Source organism: Macaca thibetana, chromosome 10 (genome assembly GCF_024542745.1).
Source record: "Macaca thibetana thibetana isolate TM-01 chromosome 10, ASM2454274v1, whole genome shotgun sequence".
Classification (NCBI taxonomy): Eukaryota; Metazoa; Chordata; class Mammalia; order Primates; family Cercopithecidae; genus Macaca; species Macaca thibetana.
The window spans coordinates 1,974,882-1,993,346 of record NC_065587.1 but is presented as its reverse complement, the minus strand read 5'-3'; the positions used below and the strand labels follow the sequence as shown (position 1 = coordinate 1,993,346).

General features: G+C 52.7%; 2 long non-coding RNA genes across 4 annotated transcripts; both read left to right on the top strand.

The window, feature by feature from the left end:
• The first annotated feature begins 2,633 nt into the window (after positions 1–2,633).
• LOC126929860 (uncharacterized) lies at positions 2,634–4,708 on the top strand. Its single transcript, XR_007717304.1, has 3 exons — positions 2,634–2,775; positions 4,076–4,201; positions 4,500–4,708. It is a non-coding gene; the product is annotated as an uncharacterized LOC126929860 (long non-coding RNA).
• Positions 4,709–14,159: 9,451 nt separating this feature from the next.
• LOC126929859 (uncharacterized) lies at positions 14,160–18,088 on the top strand. 3 transcript variants are annotated; one of them, XR_007717303.1, is made up of 3 exons: positions 14,160–14,425; positions 15,582–16,026; positions 17,230–18,088. It is a non-coding gene; the product is annotated as an uncharacterized LOC126929859 (long non-coding RNA). The 3 variants fall into 3 exon arrangements; XR_007717301.1 differs by having other exon boundaries at positions 17,640–18,083; XR_007717302.1 differs by having other exon boundaries at positions 17,637–18,083.
• The last annotated feature ends 377 nt before the right edge of the window (positions 18,089–18,465 follow it).

Sequence of the window (18,465 nt, the reverse complement as noted above, 5' to 3'; positions counted from 1 at the left end):
GGCCCAGTCACACAGGAGAGGGCCAAGTAACGATGGGAGCAGGGAGAGAGGTGGTTCCACAAGCCAAGGACGCTGGAGGCCACCGAGAGCCGAGAGAGGCAGGAAGGACCGTCCCCTAGCACCCTTGGGGTGAACAGGCTCGTGGACACCATGGTTTCGGAATCCGGCCTCCATGTCGGAGATGAATTGCTGAGGTTTCAGACACCCAGTTTGTGGTGCTGTGTGATGGTGACCTAGGAAACACACAGGGCCAGGCTAAAATGCGGGCCCCTGCACCCTTCTCACCACATGCAAGGCCCAGGAATCAGCATTTTACCAAAGTCCCCACGCGGGCCCTCTGCACACTCCCCCTTCCCGCCTTGGCCGCTCTTTGCCTTCTAACCCCCTCACCCCCTGGGAGGGTCAGTGCCTTCCCGGAGGCCTGGGGACCTGCCACTCAGGCAGCAGGACCTTTCTTGCCAGAGCCTCTTCTGCATAGCTCCCCAGAGGCCTTGTCTGGGGCCTGCTGTCTACTCCAGGAGTTCGGCAGGCCCCACGGCCACACTGTCTGCTAGGCTGAGTTACAGCTCCACGTGGCTGGTGCTGCCCTGCAGGACCGACTCCCACCTCAGCAATGCTGAACCCTGAGGTGGGTGTGGGGATCAGATCCCACAGGTGGCAGAGGAGAAACGGCACCCTGGGTTTTGTTTGTTTCAAATGTGCATTGTTTTCCCTTCTCCTTTCTCCACTCTTTCCTTCTCCTCCCTCTCCTCTTCCTCCTCACCCCTCTTTCTTTTTCTCCTCCTCCTCCTCCTCTCCCTCTCCTCCTCTCCCTCTCCTCCTCTCCCTCTCCTCCTCTCCCTCTCCTCCTCTTTCCCCTCTTCTTTCTTCTCCCCCACCCTCTCCTCCTCCTCTTCCCTCTTCTCCTCCTCTTCCTTCTCCTTCGCCCTCTCCTCTTCCTCCCTCTTCTCCTCCTTCCCCTCCTCCTTTTCTTCCCCCTCCTCCTCTTCCTCCCCACTCAGTGCCTGCCTTAGTGGTCCTGCTGTCTCCCACGAGGCTCATTCTGGAAGCATCTCCCGGGAGGCTGCTTGTGCCTCAGCTGTGAGCAGTGCGTAATCAGCCCATCCCAGGGCAGGCAGTGCTGACACGGCTGTGAGATGGAGCTCATTTAGGGCAATTTTAAGTGGAGACCAATGACTTTGGGGAAGCTTCAATTTAGTGGATAGCAGCATAAAAAACAAATATTAGGAGAAAAACTGGGCACGGAAGGGGCCTTGGGCCGTGAGTCAGGAACAAGGCCCCAGGTGGTCAGGCTGGGAGCCTAGCTCTCAGGTGCTCTGGACCCCGCCCAGGTGGAGGGCATCCCTGGGTCTGCAGCTCACAGCTCCCCTTCCACGCCCACCCCCATCTCCTCCCCAGCGCTTTCCTCTCCAGGTGGGCGTCTAATCCCAGCGACTGCAGCTGGGGCGGGTGGGGGCTCTGCAGAGTGCTGGGTGGGGTCTTCAGGGATGCAGAATGGATGCCTATCCTGGATCCAAGCTGCTCACTGGGCCGCATTAGCAAGGACCCCATCTCTCTCTCGAAGTCCTGAGGACACCTGGTGGCTCTTGCCAAAAGTTCCACCCAGCGCCCGTGTACTCAGCCCCCAGTCTGGGGGTGTGGAGCTGGGGCTCCTGAGACTTCCATTTCTGAAACGTTTTTCCCAGCGAGTCCTCTTCCCTGCAGATGCCTCATCCCAGGGATGGCGCCCCGGAGAGCCGTGGGTGCAGCTCGATCCTGTCCTCGGCCACGTGGTGTTGATGGGATGGCTCACTCAGGCCAGCCCGTCCTGCTGCCCATGCTAGGAATTTGGGCTTAAAACGGGCTGCAAGTTGTGGTCTGTGTGGGGCTGATGTGTCTCCACAAACTCAAGATCTCCAGGCAGCCTCAGCCAGACTGAGGGTCTGAGGACCACAGAGGATTGTTGGTCAAAGCGGCTGCGTGTAACCAGATGCTACAGAAAGAACTAAGCTAAGGAAGGAATCGTCCAGCCGGCAAGCAGGGGCGGTGAGAACAGAGAGTCCCGCAGTTAGGACACTGGCAGGGTTTCAAGGGGGAATTGCCAGGACAAGGTTAGTGGATCCTGGTTAGAGCTCGGCCCTGCCGAGGAGCCCGCCTAGGGTCAGACCCACAGGAGCCTGATTGGCAGTTGCTGTGAATTAACTCATCTCAGAGCAAAAATGCATCCAGACGTGGCAGCCAGGGTATCATCTGGTGTGGACACAGTGGCCCAGGAAGGGAGGCAGACTGGGGATGTGGATCTCTCGTGGAAACCACCTAATTCGAGCAAAAGGTCTGCGGTTAAATCTGGGGGAAAGGGAGGTGGTCACAGAGGCAACAGATACAGTCAGTGTCTCTGTCTAGACAGTCTCTCTTTCTCTCTCCCCCCACTCCCCCCTCCCCCTCCCTCCCTCCCTCTCTCCCTCCCCCTCCCTCCCTCCCTCTCTCCCTCCCTCTCTCTCTCCCCCCTCCCCCTCCCCCCTCCCTCTCTCCTCTCTCTCCTTTCTCTCCTTTCTCTCCTCTCTCCCTTCTCTCCCTTCCTCTCTCCCCTCTCTCCCCTCTCTCCCCTCTCTCCCTTCCTCTCTCCTCCTCTCTCCCCTCTCTCCCCTCTCTCCCTTCCTCTCTCTCTCCTGTCTCTCCTCTCTCTTCCCTCCTAGCTCGTGTTTCTGTATCCCTGAGCCTGCTGCCATTGCCAGTTGCTATCAGAACATCTGCAAAGCTGAGTCCGTCCTCCCCAAAGGCCACATCTGCACCAGGGTAAGCACGGCCTGGAGAGGAAACTTACTCACACGCAGCTCCGGGGAGGAGGCATCAACTGCTTCCTCTACCTTTAAGGAGGGCAATTTCTCAAGCTCTATAAAAAGCCTTTAAATGGGTAAGATGTGACCTAGAAATTTCATTTCTAGGATTTTGTCCTAAAAAATATATAAAGATATATGCAAAGAATTAGCTATAAATATGTCCATCTCTGCCTTGTTTGAAATAGTAAAAACTTGCAAGCGAACAACATTTCTAACATTTGACCATCCTTTACATATATTAAGGGGCTATCTATAACATAAATCCACTGTAGTCATTGAGGGTCATTTTTGCAATAATGGATACAAGATTGTCGATTAAAAAGGATAATTTCATCAACGTGATGGTGACAGGAAAGTCACATTTAGAATGGGGAGAGAGACTGGGTGCAGTGGCTCATGCCTGTAATCCCAGCACTCTGGGAGGCTGAGGCAGGTGGATCACGAGGTCAGGAGTTCAAGACCATCCTGGTTAACACGGTGAAACCCTGTCTGTACTAAAAAATACAAAAAATTAGCCAGGTGTGGTGGCTGGCACCTGTATTCCCAGCTACTCAGGAGGCTGAGGCAGAAGAATGACGTGAGCCTGGGAGGCGGAGCTTGCAGTGAGCCAAGATCGCGCCACTGCACTCCACCCTGGGTGACAGAGCAAGAGACTCTGTCTCAAAAAAAAAAAAAAAAAAAAAAAAGGTGTGTGTGTGTGTGTGTGTATATATATATACGTAAATATATATATAAATTAGCCGGACGTGGTGGCGGGTGCCTATAGTCCCAACTACTCAGGAGACTGAGGCAGGACAATCGCTTGAACCTGGGAGGTGGATGTTGGAGTGAGCCAAGATCACACCACTGCACTCCAGCCTGGGCGACAGAGCGATACCACCTCTCAAAGAAAAAATTAAACATTAAAAATCAGAATGGAGAGAGATGGCGCATTTGCAGGAGAGCCATGTGGTGGAGTATTAGGCAGCCACAAAGAGGAACGAAGCCTGACACAGCTGTGATGTGGATGGACCTCAAGACAGGGTGCGGAGGGGAAGAGGCCAGTACCAAAGGTAGCAAACTGTGTGGCCCCATTTATACGAAAGATCCAGAACAGATCGATCCACAGACAGGCACGGATCAGCGGCTGACTGTGCATGGGGTTTGGTGCTGGGGTTTCCTTTCGGAGTGATGGAAATATTTCAGAAATACAGATAGCAACCAAGTGCATGTGCTGCCAGCTGCTAAACACTGCACATTAACGTGGTTTATGTTAGGTTTGCCTGCAGCACCTGTGATCTGTCTCCTGCTGGACGCTGAGACCCCCCAGTGTCGCCTCTGGACGCTGAGACCCCCCGGTGTCGCCTCTGGGAGCTGTGTGGGACCCTGCACACTAGATGGAGGTTTGCCTGACTGTTAGTTGACTTGCACATGGTCAGGCCCCCATTCAGCGCCAGGCCAGCACCGCCGTCCTTCCGGCTCCCTCCAGGACTTGCTGGGCGGGCTCTCCCTTAGTTCTCCCACCCGCATTGATCAAAGCCCTTAGGAGACAGTCGGCCTCTTGCCAGCCCGTCCCCTGCCCAGCACAGCATGTTCTCGAGGTTGGAGAAGGCTGCAGGTGCCACGCCCAGGCATCCCAAAGGAGACTCCAGGCTTTGCAGGCTCCTCCAGACTGCCTGTTGTCCTGATCGCTCCCTGCAGCCTCTGCTGCCTGCCAGCATGGGGGGACCTGCTTCTCAAGCCCGACCCCATTCATCGTCAGCCACGTACTGGGTGCCCGTGACGGTCTGACGCTGACGCCTGATTCTGCTTTCTGCCACGTGGCATTCGCGGCCGTCGCCACAGCCATCAGGTCTGTGGAGCCACGCGCAGGTGCGCATTCCTGGGAGTGGGTACCAAACCTCAGATGGGAGAGCAGAGGCTGCAGGGCAGGTAACGTGCTCCCCTCTGTGACCTGGGCAGGCGCCTGCACACCCGTCCTACCTGCGGGCACTGAGCACTCACCCAGACCTGTGGCTGTGCCCTCCACGTTTGTCATCCAGGCCCAGCTCCCCCTGCCTGCCCAGTCTCAAACCGGAGCCCTAGCCCGGTCCCAGATCGTGGGGTGCTGCCCTGGGGTCCCCCATCAACACAGGATAACACCACCAGCGCCAAGCACCCCTGAGCAATCTGCCCTGAGCAACTTGCCCTATCACTGTTTCAGTGACTCAGAGCCCCGTTCTAGATGCCCAGGCACCTGCCAGCTTCATTGCTGGAGTGAAACTGGGGGTGACGGGGCTGCCATAAAAGATGACAGTGGGACCACGTTGAGGTCACCTCGTGTTTCTTCTTCAGGTCTCCATGACTGAACTCACTGGGCTGCCCTAGGACCACTGCAGTCAGGACCATCCTCTGCAGAGTGTGGGGGTAGGAGGTGCCTCTGCTGTGATGTCGGGCAGCAGGTGGGGAGGGCGGGGGAAGGCGGTGTGTTGTCGGAGTCTCCTGCTGGGTTGGGGGTCGGTAACTCCTGGGTTTTGGGGAGGAAATCCTGTTTCTGGAGGAAAATGGCAGCTCCTCGGGGGAAGCTTGTCTGAACTTTGGGGCAGCCTGGGACACACGTGTGCATGCACATATGTACATACATGTGCACACAGGCACACACCGGCACGCACATGTCCCCACACGTGTGGACACACATGCACACGTGTGTCTTCAACACGCACATGCGTGCACACGTCATATCGCACATGCACACCTGTCCTCACACACATGCACACACGTCCTCTCACACATGCACACACGTGCCCTCACACACGCCCCCAAGTATCCACACACATGCACACACGTGTCATCACACACATGCACATGCACGTGGCCTCACACGCACACTCACACGTGTCCTCACACACATGCACACATATGTGTCCTCACACACGCACACACGTCTCCTCACACACGCACACACGTGTTCTCTCACGTACACTCACATGTGCCCTCACATACATGCACACACAAGTGTCCTCACACACATGCACACATGTGTCCTCACATGCACACATGTACCCACACACAGGTTATGAGATGGGGCTGTCCCCAGGGCTGTGCCCCGTCTTGGCCATCCTATCCCGCCGTGTCCTGGTCACACTCCCAGCAAGGACTTACCTGACTCAGCTGTTTCTGGACTTCCTACTTGTGCCTCCGTCCTGTGTGCCATCACGTTACTCCAGGAACACAGCTGATTACTCACCGATTACTAATACCTGCTAGAGCTAGCCACTCCTTCCTTCTGCTCATTTTTCTTGAGTATTTTTGCTTTTATTTTTCCGTATGAAGTTAAAGTCCCTTGACTAATCCCAGGGAAAGCAACACATTAGTATTTTGATTGCAATTGCATTCAATTTGCAAATTAACTTAGAAGAATAGACGTCATTGTCATACCAAGTTTTCCTGACCATGTGAATTTCCATTTTTGTTTTTTTCATGAATGTTGTGAAGTTGTTCTCACGCAGGTCTCGCCCATTTCTTGTTAAATTTATTCATAGGTATTTTATCTCTTTTGTTGCTGTCGTAAACGGGGCTTTGCCTTCCATTGTGTCTTCTAACTGGTTGTTGTGCATTATCGCATTTTGTCTTGTAGCCTGCGTTCCTCTGCCTGTGCCTCATTCAGGCTTCAAGATTGGATTCCTTTAAAAGGCAAAGACTGTAGCTCCTTTCTCTTCAAATCCTCCTAGTGTCTGGCTGAAAGTCTTGCCCCTTAGGAGGGAAAAATGGCTTTTGGAAGTGGATTAGGAAATGAGAGCATGGATGTCGGACAACGGGCTCGGATCTGCAGGTCCTCAGTTTCATAATCCGTCAGCTAAGGTTGTGGCACCTGTGCCCACAGCACATATGCTGCTCGCAGATTCGGATACACGTGTGGGTGTGCGCTGTGTGGACGGCGGTGGGGTCCATGTACCTCAGGCGGTGCTGCCCTGGAAAGCTCAGGACTGGCACAGACTGTCACCACGAGCTGAGACCCAAGTATAGAGTAGTTCCCAGTGTGGTCAAAGTCAGCATCCACCAGACTAGAGCACCCTGGGGTGACGGCAAGTTCTCAAAGTCAATGCCAAGCCCATGTGCACTTTCTGCCTCTGGAGACAGAGTCTGAGAGGTGGGAGGGGGGCCTTGCCAGACCCCTGCCTGGGTCCCTGGCTAACTGTGAGGGTTTTGCTTTGGGGAGGGGCTGAGACTGACACACCTCTGAGCTGGGAGAAGGAGGTGGGAGTGAGAAAAGGGAAGCAGGGAGTCAGAAGGAGCCACAGAACATCCCTGATGCAGCCCTGTCCTGGGATGCTGGCAGCGCAGGCACTGGGCTCTTGCAGGCTCCTGCGTCCCCAGGCCTGAGCCCTCGGGGCAGCAGCTGGCAGGGGTCATCTTTGTGCAGGGCAGGGGGGCACCTTCGTGCAGGGACAGGAATGTGTGCCACGGAGCCACCTGGGGCCTCACATTGAGGACGCACAGCCTCTACTGAGGGCAGAGGCCCAGCCCATAGGCCTGCACCCCACAGCACCTCCACGCACCCCACAGCACCCGACGCACCCCACAGCACCTCCACGCACCCCACAGCACCTCCATGCACCCCACAGCACCTCCACGCACCCCACAGCACCCGACGCACCCCACAGCACCTCCACGCACCCCACAGCACCTCCACGCACCCCACAGCACCTCCACGCACCCCACAGCACCCGACACACCCCACAGCACCTTGACGCACCCCACAGCACCTCGACGCACCCCACCTCCAGGTGAGCCGGGCATGTCACAGACAGGACACACTTGTCAGCGGGTTTGAGTAAAAATGACATTCCTGAGGAGAATATTTTTAACAGATTATTCATTTGCTGAAAACCAGCAGCTGATAAATATTGAATTGCACTTCCTCACAAACACACCAATTATCTCCCCAAAAGCAGGAATTAGTGCTGCATAGCGGTGCATTAATAAATGTCATTCAGCTAATTGAATTTCTTGATTGACTAAAATATTCCCTGTTCTGAAATTCATTCAGACAACAGGGAGGTTTCCATGGCGACAGCTCTTCCCCGGGGGCGAGGTGGGGAGCAGTCGCCCTCCCTCCTGCTGGGAGAACCCCGAGAGGTTCCAGGGTTCCCCTCTGGTGAGCAGGGTGAGGGCAGGGCAGCCCCGCTGGTGGAGACTTCATCGGGGTGGACGTTAGCACCGGGGAGCCTGGGCCCCATGGAAACCTGGCCTCACTGTTCTCAGTCCACTGCTTCCAGCCTCTTCTCCTTAGGGACATGGGGTAGCCTTCCCCGCCCAGTCTCCCTGTCCCATTGCCCAGTTTGGAGACCTCCAGGGCTTCCATGTGCTAGGAGGAGGAGCTCCCACCCTGGGCTTCCATGCCCCTGGCCCTACTGTCCTGCGGCCTGGGTTCCCTGACCCGCCCTTGTTGTTGGAAAGTCCCGCTCGCTCTTCATGCTCGGGGCCTCCAACTCGCCAAGGGCTAAGGGGGGCTGCTGAGGCAGGAGTCATTTCCTTCCCCAGCGCCCAGCGCCAAGGAATCTCCCTCCCTCCAGCTTCTCTCTTCCTTTCCTCCTTCCCCTCTCCCTCCCTCAGTCCTCCTTCTGTCCACAAGCATTTTGGGACGTCAACGCCTTTCACATTTTATTTTGCTTTATTATTTTATATTTTATTATTTTATTTTATTCAGCCTGCTGGTCGCAGAGGAGGAGTGGAGGGGTCAGCTGGGAGCCTTCTAGTTTCCCTGGAGCGAGGGCCTGAAGGACGCAGGTCACCATCTCAGTGTGTGTAAAGTCGGGGGCACACCTCTGCCCAGGGGTCTCTGGGGGTGATGAGGAGGGGCCATGCCTGTTTCTGTCCCTGGTGCTCAATCCAAGAGCTCTGTCTCTGAGGATGGAGCATCACATCAACCCCTGGTTAAAGCAGCCCAGAGGCTGGGACCTCGGCCCCCCAGGCTGGTGCCTCTGCCTTAGCTCAGCCCTCAACAGGCCACAGCCACTCCCCAAGGCCGGCACTCCCTAGTCAGGGACACTTGCCCACTCGTGAGGCCACCACCCACCTCCTGTCCATAAGACAGGCACATTGTTCCAAGGCAGGCGGGCCTCGGGGTCTGTGTGGATCAGGCCTGATAGAAACGTCTATGCCAAAATGTGTATGACTGTAATCTCTGGTGCTGGTGATTTCAATTTTGTTTTCTTAATTTACATTATCTCATTTTTTTCCATTAGATGTTCTCTATTGAATTGCAACCTTGACATGAATATTAAAATAATTTTTAAAATAAACCTGGCTGTTGAAATGAGGCAGCAAAAGCACGCTGAACCAGCAGGCAGTGAGCACGGGTAGGTGCGGCTTCCGAGTAGACGTTCAGGGCCCTGATGATCCCATGTCCAGGGAGGTGACCTTCAGGAGGGTGAAGGAAGCCAGCTTTGCAGGGCATGTCACTACATTGCTACACTCAGCTGGGCTCATTATACCGCACCTGCAGCACCTCCAGGTCTGGGCTGTGGGGAGCTGGTGCAGAAGCCAGGCATTAGGTTGGCCTGAAGGGTGGGAGGAAGGTGGTGGCCCATGGTCACGGGTCCAGGCCACAGGGGGCATGTGGTCTGGATGCTGCTGCTGGACTCTCTCTGGCACCAGTTTGACTGGCATTGGAGACTTGTATGGAGTGTTTGAGATGCCAGGGCCAGCCAGGCTCAGTGGCTCACACCTGTAATCCCAGCACTTTGGGAGGCTGAGACAGGCAGATCACGAGGTCAGGAGACCGAGAGCATCCTGGCTAACATGGTGAAGCCCCATCTCTACTAAAAATATAAAAAAAAATGAGCCAGGCATGGTGGCGGGCATCTGTAGACCCAGTTATTCAGGAGGCTGAGGCAGGAGAATTGCTTGAACTCGGGAGGCAGAGGTTGTGGTGAGCTGAGATCATGCCACTGTACTCCAGCCTGGGCAACAAGAGTGAAACTCTATCTCAAAAAAAAAAAAAAAAAAAAAAAAAAAAAAAGGAAATACCTGAGAGTGAGTAATTTATAAGGAAAAGAGGTTTAATTGGCTCTCGGTTCTGCAGGCTGTACAGGAAGCATGGCGGCATCTGATTCTAGGGCCATCAGCAGTTCAGAGAGGTGACATTACTTTCAGACTGGCCCAAAGCTGGTAAGTAGCAGAGACTGGCTGAGGGAAGAAGAGCCAGATGTCTACCCTTGATTCCAAGTCCTGCCCACACTGGCCTCACATCCAGCTCCCTGGGTCCTCAGGGAATTCAGCCCCCAGAGGCCCTGCCCACCAGATGCAGCCGAAGCAAAGGGCAGCCCCACCCATGTGGCTCCTCACTGGGCTGCTGGTCATGTAGGACTCTCTGTATAGTTTAGGGTAGAGCTGGCCTCATGGAATGATTTAGGAAGTATCCCCTCTGCTCTCATCCTCTGAAAGAGATTGTAGAGAATCGATATCATTTCTTTCTTAAATGTTTGGTGGAATTCACCAGTGAACCCTTGAAGATAACTAATTAATGATTTAATTTCTTTGCTAGATATAGGCCTATTCAGATTGTCTATTTTTTCTTGTGCAGGTTTTGGCAGAATTGTGTTTTTCAAGGAATTGGTTTATTTCAATTAGGTTATCAAATTTGTGGGCATAGAGCTGCTCGTAGTATTTCTTTATTGTCCTTTTAATGTCCGTGGGGTTTGTAGTGACGTTCCATCTTGCATTTCTGATGTTAGTAATTTCTGTCCTCTCTCTTTTTTCATAACTAGCCAGGTTAGAAGTTTATCAGTTTCGTCAATGTTTTCAAAGAGCCAGCTTTTGGTTTTATCAATTGTCTCTATTGATTTCTTTTTTCAATTTCATTGATTTCTGCTCCAATTTTTATTATTTATTCTCTTCTGCTTACTCGGAATTTAAGTTGCTCTTCTTTTTCCTAAGGGGGAAAGTTAGATGGTAGATTCTAGATCTTTCTTTTCTAGCATGGGCATTCAATGCTATAAATTTACCTCTAAGCACTGCTTTTCCTGCATCCCATAAATTTTGTTAAGTTGTGTTTTCATTTTTGTTTAATGGAAATATTTTTACATTTCTTTTGAGATTTCTTCTTTGACCTATGTGTTATTTAGAAGTGTGTTGTTTAATTTCTAGATATTTAAGGATTTCCAGCCTTTGTTTGTTATTGATTCTTAGCTTAATTCCAATGTGATCTGAGAGCAGGCATTGTATAATTACTATTCTTTTAAATTTGTTAAGATGTGTTTTGTGGCCCAGAATATGGTCTATCTTGTTTGACTTTTCATGTGAGTCTGAGAAGAATGTGACTTCTATTATTATTGGATGGAGTATTCTACAGATGTCAGTTATAGCCTATTGACAAAGGGTGTTGAGTTCGACCTGGCTTTACTGATTCCCTTCCTGCTGGATCTGCTTATTTCTGATAGGGGGATATTGAAGCCCCCAAATGTAACAGTGGATCCGTCTCTCTCTCCCTGGAGTTCTACAGTTTTTGCCTGACAGAATTGGATGCTCTGTTGCTGGGTGCATCCATGCTATAGTTTGTTATGTCTTCCTTGGTTACTGGCTTGTTATGTCTTCCTCAGTCATTGACTTGTTATGTCTTCCTGGGTCATTGATTTGTTATGTCTTCCTGAGTCATTGACGCTTTATCACTAAGTCATGGTCCTTGCCCTCCTTGATCATGTTTCAGATGATGGTCCTCTGCAGTCTGTCTGAGATAATGTCACCTGTGCCTGATTTCTTTTGATTAGTGCTAGCGTGATACATCTTCACCTCTCTACTTGTCACCTATGTGTGCCTTTATTTTTATTTTTTTAAATTTTTTGAGATGGAGTCTCACATTGTCACCCAGGCTGGAGTCAATGGCATGATCTTGGCTCACTGTGACCTCCACCTCCCAGGTTCAAGAGCCTCCACCTCCCTAGTAACTGGGACTACAGGCACATACCACCACATCTGGCTAACTTTTTTTTTTTTTTTTTTTTTTTACTTTTAGTAGAGACTGACTTTTGCCATGTTGGCCAAGCTGGTCTTGAACTCCTGACTGCAAGTGATCCACTTGCCTTGGCCTCCCAAAGTTCTGGGATTACAGGTGTGAGCCACCACGCCCGGCCTGTGTGCCTTTATTTTTAAGGTGGGTTCTTGTAGACGACATGAGCAGCAGCCCCCCGTTTTGCTTCCACAGTTTCAGGTATTGATGGTTTCAGCTCTCTGAGGCCAACCATGGTCCAAAAATATTAAATGGAACATTTCAGAAATAAAAACTCATAAATTGAAATGGTGTGCCATTCTGCATAGTGCAATGGGATTTTGTACCATCCCATTCTGTCCTGCCCAGGATATGACTTACTCCTCTGTCCAGGGTTTCCAGTCTGCACACTACTCACCCACTAGTCCCTGAGTAGCCATCTCAGCTATCAGATACAAAAACAAACAAACAACAACAACAACAAAACCACGTAACATAAGGTAAGTCCTCCCTTATAGTAAAATAGAAATTTGTAAAGTCTATGACAATCCTACAAATGCATGACAGCAAAGATTGTGATAGGAAGCGCTTAGCGAGCTGCTTTATCTGTGATGGTTTGTGAGCCACCATGCAGCTCATAAACCTATCAGGTGATAGGTTCTTGGAAACTGTGACTTTAACCCAAACAAAGCAGAACAAAACCAATTTTACAACTTGATTTTTAACAAGAGTTAAGTTCCAGTGGTGTATTTCTGGTCACAAACACTTCATCAAACTTCTAAATGAAGACCCAGAATACTTCTAGTATTAAACATTGAAATAAATTTAAGCTATACATACATTTAAGAAAGATTAATGAAAACAAGCAGGATGACTATCTAATTGTTGGTGAGTTGGTGAGTGGCGGTGGTCGTGTGCTGGTGGGTTAAACCAAAGAACAAATGTTTGCAAAGGGAAGATTGTAAGAGGCACTTCCTGTCCCCACACAGCTCACAAACCAGCAGAGACACGGCGGCTCGCCGACTGTTTTCCCTCCACGTCCTTTACTGCCACGCGTTTGTATAATTATCGTAGACTTTACAAATTTTTATTTTACAATAATTTGTATTCATTCATTCATTCATTTTCCAGCATGCTTATTCCAGGTGAGAGCACAGGAAGGAACCAGCCCTGAACAGCTCGACCTTCTCACCAGGTGACCCCCACACACCCTCACTCACTCACACCAGACCCATGTAGATGCACCAACTCACTGAGCGTGCACATCTGTGGGAGGTGGGAGAAAGCCGGAGCACCTGGAAAAAACCCTCGCAGACAAGAGGAGAACATGCGAGTTCCACACACACAGAGGAGATGACAGGGAATCAATGTTCTTTTTCTCATCAACATTATAACAAGACAGCATTGGACAAAAAGATGTTGTTTGAGGATCTGCTGTGCATGACATGCTGGAAAAGGCATAACTACGGGGTTAGTACAGAAATCAATAGTTGCTAAGGGCTGGTGGGGAGGGAGGGATGAAGAGGGGTCGCACGGAAGGTCTGGGGGCCCCAGATGAGGCTGCAGTGCTGGATTCAGTCCACGCACCTTGTCAGAGCCCACATCACTGTGACAGCAAGCCCTGCTGTGACACTCAGGCATAGAGTGAGCCCTACTGTGAACCAGGGGCGTTGGGCCATAATGATGCGTAGATGTTTGCTCATCAGTTCCACCAAATACACCTTCTCATGGGATGAGTCGATAATGGGGGAGCCTATGCATTTGTGGGGCCAGGGGGCGCTGGAATATCTCTGTACCTTTGCTCAATTTTGCTGTTCTGAACCTAAAACTGTTCTAAAAGATAGACTTGCCCAGGCATGGTGGCTCATGCCTGTTAATCCCAGCACTTTGGGAGGCTGAGACGGGCCGATCACCTGAGATCAGGAGTTCGAGACCGGCCTGGCCAACACAGTGAAACCCCGTCTCTACTAAAAATACAAAAATTAGCCGGGCATGGTGGTGGGTGCCTGTAATCTCAGCTACTCGGGAGGCTGAGGCAGGAGAATTGCTGGAACCCGGGAGACGGAGGTTGCAGTGAGTTGAGATCCTGCCATTGCACTCAGCCTGGGCAAAACAGCAAGACTCCATCTAAAAAAAACAAAAAACAAAAAACAAAAAAACACAAACAAGATAGACTTAAAATAAACAGACAAACGCACCAGGGCTGACCCCTGGGAGCTGACCAGCTAATCCGGTCCATGAGCCTCTCATGAACTCACAGGGACTGGCGGCAGCGTGGAAGGCCTCCATATACTGACCTGCCCGTGGATGCCGCTGCTCACCGCCATCTCTGGGAGGCGGCAGGTCCCTCGCAGAAGCGGGCCTGTGGAGGCATTTCTGTATCTATTTTTTTTTTTCCAGGGAATTGTGTGTTCAGGCTGACATTAGCAGGCTGTGGCGTATGCACTGATTCCATTGGTGGCAGAGCTGAGTGACCGGCGGGCTCCGCTCCCTTCCAGAAATGCACGCCCATGGCAGAGCTGCTGGCCTCCCTTAGTCCCTAGGAAGTGCTGGCTGTGAAACCTGAGCCTCCAGGCTGTCCAGTACTGGGCTGAGCAGCTGTCCCCACGAGACAGGTTGACGAGTCTGGATTTTGTGCCCAGAGCAACAGTGCAATGAGGTGACATGGAGTTGCTTTCAGTGAGAATGTGTCCATGACCTCAGAGTGGTTTTGATGATGCTTGCATCTAAAGGTCCTGAGAAGTGTGCAGAGAGAGGGAGCTGGGAGGGCAGATGGGCGTGTGCGAGAGGAGTGGGGATAGGAGAGTGGAGAGTGCTCAGTGGGGTGGGGGCGGAGAGAAAGGGAGACGGAGAGAGAGGGAGAAAGTGGGGAGAGAAGAAGAAAGGGTGGAGAGAAAGAGAAAGGGTAAAGAGAGAGACAGGGATAGAAGGAGATAGGGATGGAGAAAGCAGTTAGAGAGGGAGAAAGGGCAAAGGGAAATGGATAGAGGGAGAGAGGGAGAGAGAGGGAGAGAGCCAGAGGAAAAGAGGTGGGGACAGAAAGGGAGAAAGGGGAGAGAAGAAGATAAGAGAGAGAAAGGGAGAAAGGAAGAGAATGGGGAGGGAGAGAGAGGATAGAGAGGAGGAAACAGTGGCCCTGGGGTGAACCTGGGGAGGGACACTGTCTCCTGGTCAGTAGTAGGAGCAGCTGTGGGTGGCAGTGTCATTACTGGGACAGGGAAGATGGAAGAACGGAAAATCGGAGGTGGGAGATGAGAGGAGCCGTAGCCACAGCGACAGCACCTTCCGAGCAGACAGTCCTGCCAGCTGCCTGGGCTCTGGGTAGGGTGTGGGCTCCACAGGCACCTCTGGGAGTCAGGGGAGTGAGTGGTGCTTAAAACCACAGGGAAGCTCAAAGCCACTTAGGGAGTCGTGGGCAGGGAAAGCAGCCTCAGAGACCCCAACTATGTGCAAAGGAGGGAGGTGAGGAGGAGCTGCAGAGACTCACCGGGGGCACCCGAGGAGCCAGGGGGCAGGGGCCATCACAGGCACCGTAGAACCTCCCCTGTCCAGGGAGAGCCACACAGGAGCTGTCCCCACAGGGGTTCCTCATCTGCTTCCAGAGCCCCACCATGGGCAGAGGGGCACATGAGAGGCCCACCTGGGAGGGGAGGCCCACCTGGGAGGGAAGGGCCAGGAGGGTCCCAGAGCCCCCTTGGGGTCTCTGCATCCATCCTGTTCTTTCTCCTCTTTAGATGGGAAAAGGAGGAGAGAGGGTGTTTCTGGGCTCTGTGCACCAGGTGACAGCTTGGTTGCTTTTCCTGCTTTCTCTCTAGTAACCCTCCAAGCCTCCCAAGATAGCACCGCCGGGAATCCCCAGCTGCAGACAGAGGGCTGGCAGCTCCCTGGGCTTAGGAGATCTTCGCACATCCCTTCTCTCCCAGGGTTCCCACCTTGCAGACAGGAGGAGGTGGCTGAGGCCCAGCCAGCGCCCCCCACAGCCTCGCAGCAGATGGCTAAAGAGGAAGCCTGGCTCAGCTACGCCTTGGGCCCACCAAGAAGGGACCACGCTCAATGGTAGAATGACACATGGGTGCTCTAACGGATTCTAGTTTTGTGAAGATGAACAAGCTCTAAGCAGGAGGACTTACGGGAGGTCAGCGGCTGGTGGCCCCGGCAGAGCTATCATGGACCTGTTCCATGAAGAAAGAGACACAGATCTCTCTGTGGAAAGGTGCAGGCTCTGCTGCAGGAGGAAAATGGCAACAAGAAGCCCAGCAGGTGAGTTGATGGGACTCTGTGCAGCCATCTCGCGTGGCCACCATGAAGTATGGACCAGCCCAGGGGAGGGTTTAGTTGATGGGACTCTGTGTAGCCCTCATGTGTGGCCACTGTGAAGTATGGACCAGCCTAGGGGAGGGTTTCAGGTCCGGAAATCTTAGTTGAGAGCATCACTGCTCCAGAAATGACCACAGACAGTGTCATTCTGAACTCACCGAGGTATCTGTGGACCCCCGGCCCCATAGACGTGCTGGAAAATGGGTTCTGGAGCCCAGGTGGACACCGTTTTCATCTCAGATCTTTGGTCCTCAGCACCTGTCCACTCCGACGTAGACGTATCAGCTCCCTGCATCTTACTGAGACACAGGAGCCAGAAGGGCCCTGAGGTTTTCATCACAGTGCTCGCCCCAAGTGCCTCCCAGCTTTGTGTGAGATGTGGCTTCAGGAGGTGGGAAATGGAACAGACACGCTGCAGAGTCTGACGGGGCGCTGAGCTCCTTCACTGCTCTGCGGAGACAGGCTCGGGCCTCATCTGTTACTGGCCAAGGGAAGCAAGGAACCAGGGGAGGTGTGAGGCGTGCACCAGAGGCACCCCTTGAGTTAGGGACGAAAGCCTGGCAGAGCCTGGAGCTATGGCATGTTTAATCTTGGTGCATGGGTGTCCGCAGGAGCAGAGGGCCCCTCCCAGAGTCAGATCTGTGGTCTGTCCCGGGCGTCCTCCTGGGCATCCTGGAGACTCACAACTCCCGGCCATGGCTGTGGTCTTCTCCCTCTGTCCTTGGGTCCCCCTGCAGTTGCAGACTGGATTAACCTTGAGGATGGACAGTGGTGGCCTGGCTGCTGATTGACAGCCAGGACAGAGCAAATATTGACTCCTCACCTCAGGAAAGGGGCCGACGTTCCTTCCGCAGGCACACGCTGACCTTGCTTCTGTGGGAATCGATAGAAACCTCTCGAGTCAATAAATCTTAATGTTCCTTTCAACAGAAATCCATGCACCTCACTGTTGTTACTTGCCTGGAATGCCGGGCGGGAGCAGGCCCGGGGTCTGCGCCAGTGATCAGAGGGTGGTTTAGCCTCAAAGCTTCATCAGACCCTCCTGACTGAGACGACTAAAGACCCCTCCCCTCGGAGGGTGCTGACAGCACCCCCCAACTGTTCACAGCCCACTGGGCCCATCCCTAAACCACCTCCTGCCTACAGGAACAGCATGGGGAGAGAACAATGGAAAAGCCACGTGCTGTCACCTGCCTGGGACAGAATCCCTCTTGTCTGCCAGGCAGGTGACTTGACCCATCCTTTGAGGGAACTTTGAGGAGTAAGACAAACCCTCACTGTGGAAGGCCAGAGGGTCCCCTGTCCTCCCTGGAATGATCCCCCAGCTCCATCTGCAGAGCCTCCCCTAGCACAGCCCAGAAGCTGAGAACCAGAGCCCCCAGGATACAGCGGGAGGGATACAGGCCACTCGGGGGGTTCTGGGACTCGGAACAGCCTGTCTGGAATTCGAGCATCGCTAAGAAGGAAGTTGAGGAGCCCTGGAGTTCCTGGAGTGTGGGTCTGTGGTCCTTAAACACATCCCTTATATTTAAAAATAGCCCTTCCTCTCCCAGCAGCTCTAGATCCTGCTGGCCAGCCGCGTTGTCAGATGAGTTCACTGAAAGCAGAGGTCGTCTTCCCAGCCATGTACCTCTGAAGCCCAAGGAGTTTCCATGACTTTAACCAGAGACTTGTGCAGCCAGAACTCCTCTAGCGCTGACACAGTTGGGTTTCGTGTCTCAACCAAATCTCATCTTGAATTATAATCTCCGTAATCTCCATGTGTCAAGGGAGAGACCAGGTAGAGGGAACTGAATGGTGGGGGTGGTTTCCCCATGCTGTTCTCCTGACAGTGAGTGAGTCCTCATGAGATCTGATGGTTTTATAAGGGGCTCTTCCCCCTTCACTTAGCACTTCTCCTTCCTACTGCCTTGTGAAGAAGGTGCCTTGCTTCCCCTTCACCTTCCACCATGACTGTAAGTTTCATGAGGCCTCCCCAGAGCTCTGAGTCAATTAAACCTCTTTCCTTTATAAATTATTCAGTCTGGGCAGTTCTTTATAGTTGTATGAAAAGGGACTAACACAAATGCCAAAGGGAGGTGAGGCTCATGGGTTTGGGTCTCATCAAGCCCTCATGTTCCCACCACTGCTGTGTGAACATGGAGGAGTTTGTCTTCCAGCTTAAGCTGGGCCTATGGGGATGGTCATGGGGCCCACATAACCCAGGACCTGGATCCGCTCTGAAAGAAAGGGAACAAGCTGTTAAGAATGACCCTGTCCAACTGTTAACTAGCCAGCACAGACATATGACACAGCCCACTATCGAGGAACGTGGACAGCTTCCCACTGGGACCATATCCCAGTCACCCCACTGTGCTGGCCTCTCCTCCCCTGATAGCACAC